The sequence below is a fragment of the Chiloscyllium plagiosum genome, unplaced genomic scaffold, assembly GCF_037043375.1.
Source record: "Chiloscyllium plagiosum isolate Xiang-an unplaced genomic scaffold, Cpla_swu_hap1 HiC_scaffold_5, whole genome shotgun sequence".
In the NCBI taxonomy this organism is placed as follows: Eukaryota; Metazoa; Chordata; class Chondrichthyes; order Orectolobiformes; family Hemiscylliidae; genus Chiloscyllium; species Chiloscyllium plagiosum.
Genome location: NW_028270143.1, coordinates 31,052,494 through 31,069,772, shown reverse-complemented (window position 1 = coordinate 31,069,772; position 17,279 = coordinate 31,052,494). Strand labels below are relative to the sequence as shown.

Genomic DNA, 17,279 nt, shown 5'->3' with positions numbered 1-17,279 from the left:
CAACAGCACGGTGGCTCAGTGGTTAACACTGCTGCCTCAGAGAGCAAGCGTCCCAGGTTCGATTCCAGCCTTGGGCAACTCTCTGTGTGGAGTTTGCACATTCTCCCCATGTCTGCGTGGGTTTCCTCCGGGTGCTCCGGTTTCCTCCCATGTTCCAAAGATGTTCCAAAGACGCTAAATTGCCCATAGTGTTAGGTGCATTAGTCAGAGGGAAATGAGTCTGGGTGGGTTACTCTTCGGAGGGTCGGTGTGGACTTGTTGGGCCGAAGGGCCTGTTTCCACACTGTAGGGAATCGAATTGAAAAAAAAGAGCACGTCCACTGATCAATGGGACAACAGATTGATGAACTGCTGTAATACCCTGAATGTCCTTTTGAACAAAAACAGAAATATCTGGAAATGCTCAGCAGGTCTGGCAGCATCTGTGGAGAGAAATCAGAGTTAACATTTCAGGTCCAGTGACCCATCCAGGAGTGATGGTAGCTGGGAAACTATTGTCTTTTTAAGCAGAAGTCCAACTTGTGCATAGCTCCATCCATCATTTACTCCTTATCTCCACTCCTTCCACCCTATCTTCTGGATAATAGCCAACTTTTTCCGAGCTACCATCAGTTTAGAAGATGGGTCACTGGACTTGGAACGTTAACTCTGATTTCTCTCCACAGACCTGCTGGACTTTTCCAGCAATTTCTGTTTTTGTTTCTGATTTCCAGCCCCTGTAGTTCTTTTGGGTTTTACATTCTTTTGAACAATGTGCTGTTCAGAGCCATGATGACCAAGATTTTGTCAAAGGTCACTTATCTGCACAACACATGGTGAATGGAACTCAAAGGTGATGTAAAGCAATTGAGAGTTAAGAATCTAAAACCTTGTAATTATTTGCTTCTCTGAATACCACAACGCTGAAAAAAAATATTTATTTTAGTTACATAATGAAATGCAATATCTTGTAAAAAAGTGTAAATGTTTCTATGGTGAAAATACAGTGTCATAATATATAATTACTGGTAATGTACCCTTCCTATCAAACATAACAACATGCCTGGACAAACTGGATGTTGATAACCTCACAATATTTTTGCTTTATGACAATGAATGCCACATACATCGTGACCAAGGTTGGCAGGCTTCCAATCACCTGCTGATATTAGTTCATCCTCCACAGCTGCCAGTTTTACAAAGAGTTGATCCTGCTGCCAGTTTCAACTGGAGATTGCGCTTTTTGAAGCCAATTTAGAAATAGAGCAAATCTTCAATGACGTTACCTCGGAGTGGGAGCAACGTGCGTATGGAAACAGCACCAATCAAGGGTAATATAAATACCAAGTTCAGCCATAGCTTTCTGGTACCAATTGTGATCGGTGGGCTTGAGGCCATTGTAGCCGTTTCTTAAGCTGTTTCTTGCATTATGCTGAGTAACAGGAGGTATTTGTAAATAAATATGCAGTTTAGACGGCTAATACAAAAACATATTTTCCATGTAAAACGGCATGTGGGTGGAAATACCAATGTACCAATTTAATCCTAGAGTTCAAATGGGATGTTAAATTGTAAAATTAACTTCTGAGTTTTTGTTAGTTTTTACATTTAGACTAAAAATAGAAAATTCGCCTTTTTTGGAAGCTCATAAATGCATATCAAAATCAAAATGGTAATTTTTATTTGGTAAATAATTTGATACCATACTTACAGATAGGCGTTATAAGACCTAGAGGACTATTTACAATAAGGGAATTGTTTTGTAAAGTAAAAAAATGGTTAAGAGCTGCTTCATGTTTTAATTGGACTGTTGACTTTATTTTGTGCTTTTTTTGTACTATTTTGTAAACAGCTTTAAAATGTTGATTCATTGAAATCTGTTAGTGGCAATGGTGACTAGTTCCTACAAAGTGGGGATTTCCAATAGTTGCTGTCACTAAATTTAAGATTCTACAAACAGGACAATTCTATTGATGGATCATAGTATGGAACTCCCAGCAGTGTATATCTAGAATTCAGCAGCAAACAGCCAGCAACTCTCTAGCCATTAATCATCTGTACAGCATGAGCAATGGACACCCAAATTTTGTGTAAAACGTCTGACAGTGTAGCCTAATAAAGTGTCCTTTCTCAGCCAAGAGTTGCATTTTCATGTTTATGAAATGTGATGTTGAAAACCAGACTCATTTGTTAATTATAATATATACACATTAACTAGATGCTTTCTGAATAACCAACTGTTGACAATTACTCAGCAGTATTACTGGAACCAAGCTCAAACTGAGCTCAGTGTGGACATTATCCCACATCAAATACACTGCAATTCTTGCTTGATGATATCTGTTATGACACCTGCCATCAGCAAACAGAAATGCTACATGCAAGTGATTTTAAAACAGTAATCTCATCTCAGGGTTCAGTTGAGAGTTATAATTATCATTAAATCATGTCCAACTACCTATTAATTCCTATTATGCAAAAAACTCCAACATTAATATTGGGTTAAACATTCAATTTATTTCATTAAAGTGGAAAAATAATATTAAATGCTTTGTCTTGTGACAAGCATATTTTATATTCATACGTTCCTCAGTGAAATGTAAATGATTATGGTGTGAAGTTGGTCTTTAGTAGAATGGCGATAGTGAATTAACAACATGCTTTATACCCCATTTGATCTTTTTGACAGATTTCTGTAAAATTAAATGTGTCAAACAAGCCGCAAAGTCACTGTTACCTGATATGTGCCGAACACTAATTACAACCAAGACCTCAGTTTATGGCTCTTTGTTCATTTTTCAGGTATTTAAGTATTCAAAGCTACCTCATGAGTAAACATTCATTGATGCATGAGATTCTTTGAAAAGCAAAAATACCCACACCAATCTCTAAAATCCCAAATGGCAATGTGACAAGGAGCATAAATTCCAACCGTAAATTCCACCTGAAGGCAGGTGCATATTTCAGTTCGTGGATTCAATTTGAAACATTCAAACACAACTTTGTCTGTCCATCCTGTCCAACCACGGGAGCATCTTCAATAGGAACTCAATGATTTCAGTGAGACAGCACTATGCCTTCTAATGAGGTTTGAATCATTTTCAGGGACAGCAATTTAAATTAAAAGTCAGGAGTGGTCGAAAGATCTTGACTAGGGGAGGGTGTTCTGGGTGGCCTGGTGACTGGTAAACCACTTGATGATAATGAGCTGTAAGGGGCCTTTGCATGCACAAGGGTCAGTAGTATTCATGAAGTCTATTTATGAAGGCAGAGTTCAAGAGCACATTATATAAGATACTGGTTAAACCTCAGTTGGAACATTGTGTACAGCTCTGGCCACCATATTTGGAAAGATGTGAAAACATTGGAGGGAGTGCAAGACTTTTGTGAGAATGGTTCTGGGCTGAGACACCTCATTTATCAGGAAAGATTGGTTAGAATTGTTTTCCTGGGAGAGAATAAGACTGGGAGAAAATTTGATAAACACTTTTCAAAGTCATGAAGCTGAAAATGTATTGCTGGAAAAGCGCAGCAAGTCAGGCAGCATCCAAGGAGCAGGAGAATCGACATTTCGGGCATGAGCCCTTCTTCAGGAGTGAAGGACCTGGACAGAGTGGATGGGGAGAAACTGTTCCCATTTGTAAACAGTTCAAGAACAAGATTTTAAATGTTTCACAAAGGAAGCAAATGTGAAGTGAGAAAACAGCAAATAGTTCTGTCTGATGGAGGCAGGTTCAGCTGAGGCATTCAAGAGAGCAATGGATGATTGTTTAAATAAGACCAATGTTCAGCATTCTCAGGAAAAGCAAAAGATTGGCACTGTTAGCATGCTCCGACAGCCAGTTCCCATGCAATGGGCTGAATAGCCTCATTCTGAGCTGCAACAACTCTGTGAAAATAAACTGCTTCAGTGGAACCCCTGATCTGGGTGGGTGCATTTATTCAGTTAGTAGCTGAACAACACAAACTAGGATGGTCTGAGGTTTAAGCCTCGATACATGACGAGTTAGCTGATTTTTGCTGAAGTAATGAACAGTCACCTCAGGCGACTCTCTGCGTGGAGTTTGCACATCCTCCCCATGTCTGCGTGAGTTTCCTCCAGGTGCTCCAGTTTCCTCCCACAATCCAAAAATGTGCAGGTGAGGTGAATTGGCCATGCTAAATTGCCCGTAGTGTTAGGTGAAGGGGTAAGTCTAGGGGAATGGGTCTGGGTGGGTTGTGCTTCGGCGGGTAGGTGTGGACTTGTTGGGCCGAAGGGCCTGTTTCCACATTGTAAGTAATCTAAGCAATCTAATCTAAGGTGCTCAGAACAAAGACAGAAGAGAACAACTTGCATTTAAAGAGTATCATTCATGACCTTCAGATGTCCCAGGTCAGTTCGCAAGTACATGGGTTCACTGATATCCTTTAGGGTAGAACCTGCCGTCCTTCCTCAGTCTGACATAGAGGTGAATAAAGCAGTGTGGTTGCTCCTTTAGTGTTGCTGAGTCAAAATCTTGGAACTCCCTAATGCCAATCTGGGTGTACCTCATCGACTGGACTGCAATGGTTCAAGAAGGCAGGTTACCACGACTTTCTCAAAGGCAGTTAAAGATGGACTATAAATGCTGACCCATTCCACATCCAATAAATGAAGGAAAAATGGTGAAAGTGATTAAAGAAAAAGCTTTTCAGAGCTGTTAAGAAAACTAAGTTAGCTTCTTATTTTGCAGAGACAAACATTAGTGCAATGTCTTGTAGTAGATAGCTTTGAAAAGTTATTCTTTCAGGGGAAGATGAGAATTGCCGGCCAGGCCAGCATTTATTACCAATTCCTAATTGTCCTGGAGAAGGTCGCAGACAGCTGGCTGCTTGAACAATTGCTGTCCATGTGCTGCTGTAAGTGCATACGCAACACTATCAGAGAGCAAGTTCCAGATATTTTGATCCAGCAATAGTGAAGATCAGCAATATAATTTTAAGTCAACAGGATGTGTGGCGTGGAGGGAAGCTTTCAGATGGTGATGTTATCAAGCATTTACTGCCCTTGTCTTTCCAGGGGAGGTCGAGGTCGCAGATTCGGAAGGTGCTGTTGAAGGATCCTCAGCAGGTTGTTGCAGGTCATCTTGTAGATGGCACACTCTGCTGCCAGTTTGCATCAGCGATGCAGGGAGTGGGTGTTGAAGGTTGTGGATACGTGCCAATCGAGAGAGCTGCTTTGTCCTGGATGGTATCAAGCTCCTTGAGTATTGTTGGAGTCTTTTCGCACTTAATCAGGTAAGTGGAGAGTATTCCATTACATAGTTCTCACTTGTGCCTTGTAAATGCCGGGCAGTCTTTGGAGAGTTAGATTGCTGTAGAATTCCCAGCCGCTGTCTTACCCTCACAGCGCCAACTTTATATGCATGGCCTGGCTAAATTTCCAGTCAATGGTAACCCCCAGAAAGTTTAGATGGTGGATTCAATGACAGAAATACCATTGAATTTCAAGAGTAAATAATTAGATTCTCTCTGGTTGGAGAGAATTGGCACAAGTATTTAACAACTCAATCTATATTTTGTCAAGAATTTGCTGTATCTGAACAAGGTTTGCTTAGTATTTGAGGGTTTGCGAATTCAATCAGCAAATATTCCCACTTCTGAGATTAAGGCAAGAGGGAAAAATCATTGATGAAGCTGCTGAAGACCCAGAACATTTAACATTTTCTACAGCTAATGTATTAGAAATCGTATTGTCGTTTCAGCTGTCAGAAAGATACATCAAATGGTTAATTTAGAGGTGTAGATGGGCTGTATTGAAAACAGGCAGAAAGCATTTTGCCTCATAATACAGCTGGCACATGAAGCATGATTGCCATCTAGTGTAAAAAACAGGAATTACAAATTATTGCAAAGTAAATTAGTAACAGCAAAACAGTTTGCTCCTGCAAATCTTTCAACTTTACAACCTGACTGTTCAGAATTTTTCAACAACTATGAAGTGTGGCATTCTATAAGTTCTAGGTAAAAATGCATCCCAAAATCTAAAAAAGCAGCTAAAAAGAAGAAGGTGGTTTTAATCTGATCAGACTAGCGAAAATCAGATTGGTTACATGGAGTCCCTGGCAATGTCCCAACTCAATTCCAGAACCTTCATGCTTACCTTGATTTACTGAGCAGAGTTGGTGTTTTGGGGTATTATGTAAGAGGGGTGCAGGTAGGATCTGGTGATATAGCCATTATTCTAATTCAGATTGATATGGGAAAGCTGCTACACCATTCCCATCAGATGAACAACAGCTGGGAAAGGATGGAAGCAAAAAAAAATTTGAAGTGATCATTTTAAATGTTTCACTTAGTTCTGAGGAGCCAAGAGGAGCAGTGGTGTTTAATATGCGCATTGTGAAGGTTCAAAATTCCTTGAAAGGCCTCGTCTTTGAGCTATTGCGGAAAATGAGTGATAGTAAATCCAGTGACTGGCCTCTCTCTTTCCTGCCATCTTGTCATTTCTCTAGGACACTGCTTTTTCTTTCCACTGACCCTTCCCCTCCAGACTCCGACCCTGTCACCTTGAGGTCTCACTTTCAGATGTCTTTGTATCACAGACCTGTGTGACTTGTAGTCAATAGCAGGCTTGCTAATCAGTATGCTATTGGGGATGCGGCCATTGTGCATTCAGCTCGGGTGATACAGCCAATGGAATTGTGGTTGATTTGAGAGAAACCTCAGGCTGGGGGACCCGGCACACAGGTATACTTCCACACTTGGCACATTGTCCTGTCAGGGGATGCCGAGTGTTGTTCTGAGGCAGGGTAGGTGGACACTGTTTAACCTCTTTGTTTGGATAAGTGGTCCATACTTCATTGCTGCAAATGTGGGTCTTTTGCAGCCTGACCTACACTGAACTTTGTATTTTCAGTTTACTGTTAATCCACACTTGACCCATCAACTCTGACATATCAGCTGCAGACGTGCGGTTCCTAGTGCTCATTTAGCTGTCAAGGTTCATGTTACCGGTAAGGTTGATCTGAGATATGAGAGGTTATCATCCACATCCAGAGTGAGGTGGTGGATACTGATGGAAGGTGGGGTGGCCATATCCAGGTCCATAACCTGGTCTTCCTGAGCTGATCATCAGACCAATCTCCAGACTGGCCTAGGGGAACTGATCTACAAGCTATTACAGAAGAACTTCACTGTGGGACACCAGGACAGCATCATCAGCAAATAGTAAATATCATGAACTAGGACGTTATGCATTTTGCACTTTGATGGCACAGCCGCCATCATTTGATTTGCAAAATCTTACAATAGCAGCATGGAAAAAAAAATGCCAAAATGTACTAAAGACTCAGCCTTGCTGGTCTTGAAAAGCTCTGCGGTAACTGATGGAACAGCGCATTTTCTCATGGAACAAAGAAATGATGTCCAGGAAGCCAGGGACAGCCATTTAAAGAATCTGTCTCTGCTGACAAGATTGAAGGCCTTGATAAGGCTTATAAATTAATGTAGAGTGGTCAGCCCTGTGGATAGCTTTCCTGCTGTATGAGTATAAGACAGAGGAACAGAAGTAAGCCATTTGGCCCATTGAATCTGCTTCACCATTTGGTGAGATCATGGCTGATCTGATAACCCTCAACTTTACTTTCTTGCCTTTTCCCCACAATCCTAGATTCTCCTATTGATTAAAAATCTGCCTTTCTCAGCCCAGAATATACTTAATGACTCAGCCTCTCCAGCCATCCATGGGAAAGAGTTCCCAAGAAACTAAAACCATGTCTTTCTTCCTAGTGCACACAATATAGAAATGCAAATCAAAACTGTACGCAGTTCAGTTTGCTTTCTTGTTATCTATTTATATGTCTGGTGGTCACATTATTATCACATTAGATCATGAAACATCAGCACAACAAAGATTCTTCCTTTTGTGGGTGAGACCAGGATTCACTTTTTTATGACCGAAATGTGGAGAATTTTATGCTCTCTGAGGGCTGGATGACTTTGGAACTCTCTGCCTCAGAAGACACTGGAGGATGTGGGTCATTAAATATTTTTAAAGTGGAGATAGGTAGACCCTTTTCGGAAAGGGTTTCAATGGTATGTGGAATTTGAAACACCAAATGATCAACCATGATCTAATCAAATGGTGGAGCAGGTTCAAGAGGCCAATCCTGATGAAGGGCTTATGCCCGAAACACGATTCTCCTACTCCTCGGATGCTGCCTGACCGGCTGTGCTTTTTCAGCACCACACTCTCAACTTAAGAGACCAATGGTCTATTTCAGTTCCTAATTCATACGTTGAGGTCAACTGCGCTAAAGCCCTAGACTGGCAAACTGAAGAACCTCCATGCAGTTTTTTTGTGTGCCACAATCCGAAGCCTTCAGTTATGAGTTTGAAATCGGGCTATGCTAGTGTTTCATCAAACAAAATCTCCAACACGGGAACAGGCCCTCCATCCCACCAAGCCTACACCGATTCCTAAGCTTTATTTAGACCTGCCACTTATTGCGCCCATGCGTGGTTTCTATCCCTTTGCTCGCCTCTCATTCATGTGTCCATCCGTATATGCTATAAATGTTGCTAACGTACTTGCTTCCACCACCTCCACTAACAGTGTGTTCCAGGCACCCACCACCCTCTGGGTGAAAATCTTCCCTACATTTCCTCACTAAACTTTGCTCCTCTCTCACCTTGAACTTGTACCCTCTTGTAGTTGACCTTTCCACCCTGGGAAAAAGCCTCTGATTATCCAACCAATCTGTGCCTCTCTATGAGGTCACCCATCAGCGTCCATCTCTCCAGTGAAAACAACATGAGTGTGCATTAAAAACCAATGTTAGAAGATTGATCAACTGAACCATTGCATCACTAGAAAACTACAGGATGTTGTGCTGCTTAAAAACATTGTTGAGGAAGCGTTTAAACATTACTTAATAAAGAACGAATGGTAGACATTATAAGAAAAGAATGGTGGAAAAACCTTGAGTCATGTCTCCAGTTTGGAAGGATTTGACAACTAAGCTGCTTAAGCAAATACTAAATGAAATCAGTTACAGTCCAGGACTAATTTAAAGGAAACATTGGAATTTGGAATAATGTCTGAGGATTTGTATAATTTCACTTATTAATGAGATATAAAGATACCTTTTGCAATTTGGGCTGATCAGCTTCATGCAGCAGGGCATTCTTTTTGGAAGAGATTAATCAATCTGGAGAAATATGGAATAAGGGTAAATCAACATTATATCAAGGAAGTAAATTGGTCCGAAAACATTAAACCATATTTTTGTGGCGTCAGGACAAGGAGGAATCCTAATGTGAGCCTACACCAAAGGTTTAGGCTATTGTCACCCCCAACAACCTGACCTACAACCCTCCACCTCACCACAGTCCATAAATTACCTTTCAAACGCTGGACAATCTGACCCTTGAAGACTACCTACCAGTCAATGCGTTGTATCTAGATGCCTGTTTTGTGCAGGCAACTGGCCAGTGGCAGGTTAAAATGGACTGGGCTTTCCACTGCAGTTCCCAGTAGGCAACCAATGGTTCCTACTTCCAAGAGTTGAAGTGTTTCTTCCAATAGATCAATTAAATCCTGCAGACTCTGAGGAATGTAATCCCGAAGCTTTCAGAAGGTGTTCTCTATCCAAATTGCCCCCAAAGTCAGTGGTGAAAGCACAATTTTGGATGCACTACATCCTGGAAGCTCAATTTCAAGACGACGTATTGCAATTGTTTACAATGAGGCCTTACTTCAGAGAGCACTTGGTTATATAGAACCGTTCTCAGATATTTTCAGGGACGTTGACATTAGATTTAGCTGCTACCTTCATCAACCTGTTTGGTGCCCATTACCTTCATTCCTCCAACTTTAAACTCAATTACCTGTATTAAAGACATCCATGGTTTTGGTCCTTCTATCTCTGTAGCGTTCTTAAGCAATATAATTTTATTCAACACTCTCCATCCCATCATTCCTTTGTCCCACCATTGACGACTTTATCTCCATCCACCTTGGTCAAAAACTCAAGCCCTAACCTTCTCTGCCTACCTTTAAGATGCTCATTAAAATCCACTTCTCTGACCAAATTTATGGTTAACCCTCAAAATATTTCCATGGTTGACTCAGTCTCCATTCTCACTCACACCTCTATAAAACACCATGGCAAATTTTCTGTTAAATGCATATGTTGGCGGCTCATTTCTCTTTCTTCATATCCAGCTTAGGTGGACATCTCAGGCCATTCCCTGTCATGAAATGGGTTTCTTTTGGCTCCTCATCAGAAAAAAAATCATGTCCTTTTGCTGCACAAAGGTCTCTGCTTCATGCACAAATACTCAGATCAGCTCAAGCACTAATCCCTGGCTGTATCCTAATTTTCAATCTCCCTCGTATAACTGAGGCATTTCAGTAGGGATTTAGATATCTTTCAATTTTCTTTTGTACTTGTAAATGAATGAATCCTATAATTGATGGCACAGTCAGTGGCAGGACCTCACAGTGGACAGACAGCTCGTTCCACCTCAACTCTGGGGCAGCAATGGTTCCTGTCGCTGAACAAACTCCATTGTAAAATATAATTCTAGTCACTGACAATAAGCTCAACAGGAAATTTACTACAAACCTCCTGCATTGATTGATTGATTGCAGTGGATGGCCTTTGTTGTACTGTGAGGAAATGGAAGAAGTCGTGCTCCAAGGGCAAATTTCCACTTCATTTCTAACAGATGCAAAGAAATTACACCCAATCACCCTGATGTAGTCTTATTTAAGTGCCCATCAGAATTAACATGAAAAACTCCAGTTGATTTTCTTTTATGGGAATGGTATGTTTATTTTTCATTAAATAAGTAGTGAGTCTCTTTCGAGTGACAAAAACATTAATAGTGTTAAATGATCAAATTTTGACTCAGTGTTGTACGAGACACGGGGGAGGACAGTGAAGTGAATCCCTGCATAGCTTCTACATTGACAATATTTGTAAATCGTTGAATAACTGGAAAATATTATTTTTAAGGTAAGTAACATAAGAGCAGTTTGCCAAGAGTTAATAGGAGGTTGATAATAGTGTAAATTGTGACAGTTTAGAGGTGTCATTTCCAGAGGATGCTGTTGCAGGTGGCTTCTAGGCGACTTTGGCTGTGGTACAGATGGCAATTGGCCTGGATTGTTTTGCGTTTTTCTTTCTCTCCAGGAATGCATGCACAGATGCAGTGGACTCTGATATTCTCTGTGAAGATGGATGGAGTGCCATGTGCACCAGCTTCCTTTCACGGTCACCTACTTCCATAAATGCTGTAAATTGGGAATCCATTATGAGCACCAAATGGCTACACATTAACTCCAGGAACCCTCTGCTGTGAATGAAGCACAAAGAGATGTTGCATCTGTTCAGGGCTTTAGCTATACTGTGCCGTCGAGAAAGTGGGAGTTTTGACTCTGTATATTTACTCTTCTCCCCACCAGTTTGCTTTCTTTCTTCTGTGAAGAAGTTGACCTACATTAAGAATGATTTCAGAGAGGTCATCTGATCTCTGGTACCTGCCCAACACTCAGTTTCCAGTGGGAACCTTTAGATGCAGCAGTAAGGATGGAAACTGGGTTAGTTTGTGCAGATGTGATGCCTCTGCTGGTTATAAAGTTTCAGGGTTTGTAAGTGAGGCCCTTTTAATCTGGGAAATGTTTAATTTGAATTCTGCAATTTCTACCTGTTTTGTCACAAATATGCCATCATTTTACTTACTAGTGCTGATGCTATTTAGGTATAAGTCTGGCTTCGGATAGCAATGTATGCAATGCCAGTTGCTAGTGATATATGTCAGTGAGCAGTTAGTAGTCCTTCTGTACAACCTAGGTTTAATTACAAGGCCAATCCTAAGGTGTGATCATCAAGTGAGTCCTCCTACATCTTTAAAAGTTCCTTTGCTGCTATTGAAACATATATTATAAATTTTGACTAATAAAGAAGGTTTAGAAAATGGTGAAAATTAGACTGTGTCTTATTTCATAGCATTAACTCTATTAGAAATACGCAGTGCATTTTCTTTTATGTAAATGTTAGTTTAAATCTTAAGGGCTCAGCAAAAATGTAACTACATAGATAGTTCTGAATTTGTTCAGCAGCATGATATATTGCTATGTCTTTATTTTGATTTATGCTTCATTATCACTCCATGATTCAACTGAAATTATTCGTGATTGCTATTAGCAGACCTCACATGGTGTTGTTCACAGCTATGGAGAGTGGCTTATTTGTCATCAAAATTATGCATGATCTCTTGAGAGCATTTTTTTAATTCATTCATGGCTAGGTCAACATTTACTGTCAATCCAAAATTGGCCAGAGGGCAGTTAAGGGTCAACTACATTATTGGGGGCCTGGAGTCACATGTAGGCTATACCAGGTAAGGATGACAGTTTCCTTAGTGAACCAGATGGGTTTTTCCCAACAAATGATGATAGATTCATGGCCACCATTAATTCCAGATATTTATTGAAATTCAAACTTCACCATCTACAATGGCAGGGTTTGAACCTGGGTCCCCAGAATATTACCTGAATCCATATTAACAGTCTCGTGATAACGCCATTAAGCCATTGCCTCCCCAATCTATTAGATTAGATTCCCTACAGTGTGGAAACAGGCCCTTCAGCCCAACCAGTCCACATCGACCCTCCAAAGAGTAACCTATCCAGACCCATTTCTCTCTGACTAATGCACCTAACACTATGGGCAATTTAGCATGGCCAATTCACCTGGCCTGCACATCCTTGGACTGTGGGAAGAAACCGGAGCACCCGGAGGAAACTCCACACAGACAGTCTGCCCGAGGGTGGAATCGAACCTGGTACCCTGGAGCTGTGAGGCAGTAGTGCTAACCACCGAGCCACCGTGCCGCCCATTAGCACTGAGTCTTCCAGATTATTAACTACACAGATTTGTTTTAGCTTCAAACTATATATATTGTTGGGGGGAGGTTTGGAAAAACATTTTTGCAATATAATTGTTGACATATTAAAAGAAACAATGAGAAATGAATCAATTAAGAAGATTTAAGCACGATCTGAGACAACGTCCAGCATAAATAAAGTTGGGCCAGAAAGTGAAGTGTAGGAATAATTTTAATCCTTTTGGATGATAGTGGTGTATTTTATAAGCCCTCAGATGCTCAAGCATGCCCACTCACCTCAAGACCTGAACAACGCTCAGGGTGAGTTGATGAGTGAAAGTAACAATCATACTGCACAAATGCTAGGCAATGGCCATTTCCAACAACAGAGAATCTAACCATTTCCACTTGACATTCAATAGCATTATCATTGCTGAGTGGGCCACTATCAATATCCTGGGAGTTACCATTTTCCAGAAACTTAACTGGAACAGTTACATCAATACAGTGTACACAACAACAAATCAGAGGCTGGGAATTTTGTCATGAGTAACTCATCTCCTGACCCCTCAAGGCCTGTCCACTAATCACAGGCATAAGTGAGGACTGTGATTGAATAATCTCTGTGGTGTGAGCAATCTAAGTTGAAGACTCTCATTCTGTTGCTGACAATGAGGGCTGAATGTGGCTTAAACTGGAGGATCTTTACTGTCTTAGATTTCCTTCTTGGAGGAGATCTGTGTGCTTGTTGAAACAAGCACTTCTTCAGTTGCAACTTCTGGAGGACATGAAGCTCATGTATTTCCTTCATGGAGGATGGCTGTCCTGTTGCAACAAGTAATTATTTTTCGCATCATGAGGTAATTTCTCTTTTGTTGTATTCGACATCTCTGGACATACAAAGGAAATACAAAGGATAGAAGCGGCCTTGGTGGGCATGTCCATAAATCCTTCACAGCAGCAGGACCGATGAAGGAGGTATTTGGGTTAATTGCCTCTATCAGTCAAGACATTGAATACAAAAGCAAAGAGGTTATGATGGATCTGTATATAATGTTAGTTCGACCACAGCAGGAGTATTGTGTGCATTTCCGTTGCCACACTGTAGCAATTAGCACAAGGTATAACACGGCTAAGTGATCACAGTCCCAGCACATGGAAACTAACAAATACCTTTGGTTTAAGACAATACTGCAAAAGGAAATAGTTTGCAGTCATTGGTCTGCCCCAAGAGGAAGCTGTTGTTTCCAGCTAGACAGTTTCCAAAACAATAATGTAAACACAAACACATATCAGTAACTCAACTGGCCTGACATTAGATAGCAGTAGGTTTTAATGGGCTTGTTTGCCTCATTGGACTAGTTCTTAGTCTTCTTCAAGTCTGTGAGTGACCTTCTGGCCCATATCACAACCATCACTGTTAACTTCCTTATCTGAGGACCCCTCTTGCTGCTGCATCTCTCCTTCTCCAAAATATCCTCTGTTGTCGAGTGAGGTTGTGAAGGGCTGACATGATGACATGGGACACCTTTTCTGTTGTAGATTGCAGCATGCCAGGTGTGCAGGTAACTGAATCTCATTTTAAGCAGTCCTATCATCTGCTCAATATGGTCCTTGTGAACGATACATGTAGCACCAAACCTTTCATTGGGGTAAGTCAGAGGATTCTTCCCTGGTGTCATCAGCCAGACCTTCAGGGGCAGCTATCTCTCATCAACCAGCCCGGTATTTGCCAAGGGCGATTCAAGTTGCAGCCACCTGGAAGTGCTCCAGAATGTCTGGTGCCTGATCCATCCCTGGATATCATGACCACTACTGGAGTATTTGACTCTTGTGCTCACATGTGACTTAGACATTAAGAGAGGTGAACCCTTTCCTTTGGATGATCCAATGGTGAATGATCCAATGATGGCCTGATATGGTACAGCAAGCCTCAAATTTGATTCTGTTCTGATAATGTTGATACATTCACTAAGTGGTGGATCATTATACTGAGAGTTTTTGCCCCTGTTTTTCCTCTGGGAAGAACTGAGATAGAGTGCCTGCCAGCACCATTTCTCTTCCTGGTTTGTATTTCATAGTGAAAGTATAGCTTCAAATCTTTAAGAGAAACCTCTACAGGTTTGCTGGAGATCTACATAGATATTTCTTGCAGAATTAAGAAACGAACTTTGTAGTGAATGAAACCTTTGAAGAGCAGGTGTGCATGCTGGAATGGATAGAGATAGAGGAAGCTGATGTGCTGAAAATTTTGTCAAACATTAAGATTGACAAGACGCCAGGCCCGGACCAGATTTGTCCTCGGCTGCTTTGGGAAATGAGAAATGCAATTGCTTCGCCACCTGCGAAGATCTTTGCATCCTCGCTCTCCACTGGAGTCGTACCTGAGGACTGGAGAGAGGCAAATGTAATTCCTCTCTTCAAAAAAGGAAATAGGGAAATCCCCGGCAATTACAGACCAGTAAGTCTCACGTCTGTCGTCTGCAAGGTGTTAGAAAGGATTCTGAGGCTAGGATTTATGACCATCTGGAAGAGCATGGCTTGATTAAATGCAGTCAACACGGCTTTGTGAGGGGTAGGTCATGCCTCACAAACCTTATTAAGTTCTTTGAGGATGTGACTAGAAAAGTTGATGAGGATCAAGCTGTGAATGTGGTGTATATGGACTTCAGCAAGGCATTTGGTAAGGTTCCCCATGGTAGGCTCATTCAGAAGGTCAGGAGGAATGGGATACAGGGGAACTTAGCTGTCTGGACACAGAATTGGCTGGCCAACAGAAGACAGTGAGTGGTAGTAGAAGGAAAATATTCTGCCTGGAAGTCTGTGGTGAGCAGTGTTCCACAGGGCTCTGGATTCTTGGCAGTGTGGAGGAACAGCGGGATCTTGGTGTGCAGGTACATAGATCCCTTAAAATGGCCACCCAAGTGGACAGGGTTGTTAAGAAAGCATATGGTATTTTGGCTTTCATTAACTGGGGGATTGAGTTTAAGTCGTGAGATTTTGTTGCAGCTCTATAAAACTTTGGTTAGACCGCACTTGGAATACTGCGTCCAGTTCCGGTCGCCCTATTATAGGAAAGATGTGGATGCTTTGGAGAGGGTTCAGAGGAGGTTTACCAGGATGCTGCCTGGACTTGGAGGGCTTATCTTATGAAGAGAGGTTGACTGAGCTCGGACTATTTTCATTGGAGAAAAGGAGGAGGAGAGGGGACCTAATTGAGGTATACAAGATACTGAGAGGCATAGATAGAGTCGATAGCCAGAGACTATTTCCCAGGGCAGAAATGGCTAACATGAGGGGTCATAGTTTTAAGCTGGTTGGAGGAAAGTATAGAGGGGGTGTCAGAGATAGGTTCTTTACCCAGAGAGTTGTGAGAGCATGGAATGCATTGCCAGCAGCAGTTGTGGAAGCAAGGTCATTAGGGACATTTAAGAGACTACTGGACATGCATATGGTCACAGAAATTTGAGGGTGCATACATGAGGATCAGTGGTTGGCACAACATCGTGGGCTGAAGGGTCTGTTCTGTGCTGTACTGTTCTATGTTCTATGTAATTACTGCTGTGTCCAATGATCACTCTTCAGTATTACATTTCTTCCATAGAGATACGTATGGAATTTCCCACATTTCATACACCATTGCCAAAAGCTCTTTCTCCATAGAACATAGAAAAATACAGCACAGAACAGGCCTTACAGCCCATGATGTTGTGCCGAGAATTATTCCTAATCTAAAATAAAATAATCTAACCTACACACCTCTCAATTCACTGCTGTCCAAGTGCATGTCCAGCAGTCACTTAAATGTCCCTAATGACTCTGCTTCCACCACCACAGTTGGCAACGCATTCCATGAATTCACAACTCTCTGCGTAAAGAACCTACCTCTGACGTCTCCTCTATATCTCCATGTTGGTATATCTGATCTCAGCTGATGTAAAGCTTTAGGTACAAAATCTATTGGCTTTCATTCTTTTACAAGAACTGCTACCAGTCCATTTGTAGAAGGAATCACTTGCAGAGAGACACATTTTGTTGTATTATGACAGATTTACCTCCTTGCACACTGTTTAAATGATTCTGGATTAGTGGTGCTGGAAGAGCACAGCAGTTCAGGCAGCATCCAAGGAGCTTCGAAATCGACGTTTCGGGCTTAAATGAGTTTATTGAATCTTCTGTCATGTAAGTCTGCCTCACCACACCAAACAACTTCTTTCACCAGTTCTTATAGCTTCACTATGCATTCTGATATATGTGGAATGTAAAAACTCATGGAATGAATCAGCCAAGGAAAATTCTTAGCTCTTGCTCTTCGAACCTTCCACCACAGGGATGGCTGTAGCTTCTTCAGGACCTGGCGTCACTTCATCAGATGTGTATCCATTTCTGAAAGACTGGTGTTCTGACACCTTCATCGTGCATTTTCCCAGTTTTCTTGGTTCTCT

At 41.5% G+C, this 17,279-nt stretch overlaps 1 long non-coding RNA gene across 1 annotated transcript; it reads left to right on the top strand.

The window, feature by feature from the left end:
* Positions 1-1,217: 1,217 nt before the first annotated feature.
* LOC148149900 (uncharacterized) lies at positions 1,218-11,357 on the top strand. Its single transcript, XR_015757091.1, has 3 exons — positions 1,218-1,310; positions 5,018-5,235; positions 11,139-11,357. It is a non-coding gene; the product is annotated as an uncharacterized LOC148149900 (long non-coding RNA).
* Positions 11,358-17,279: the final 5,922 nt, after the last annotated feature.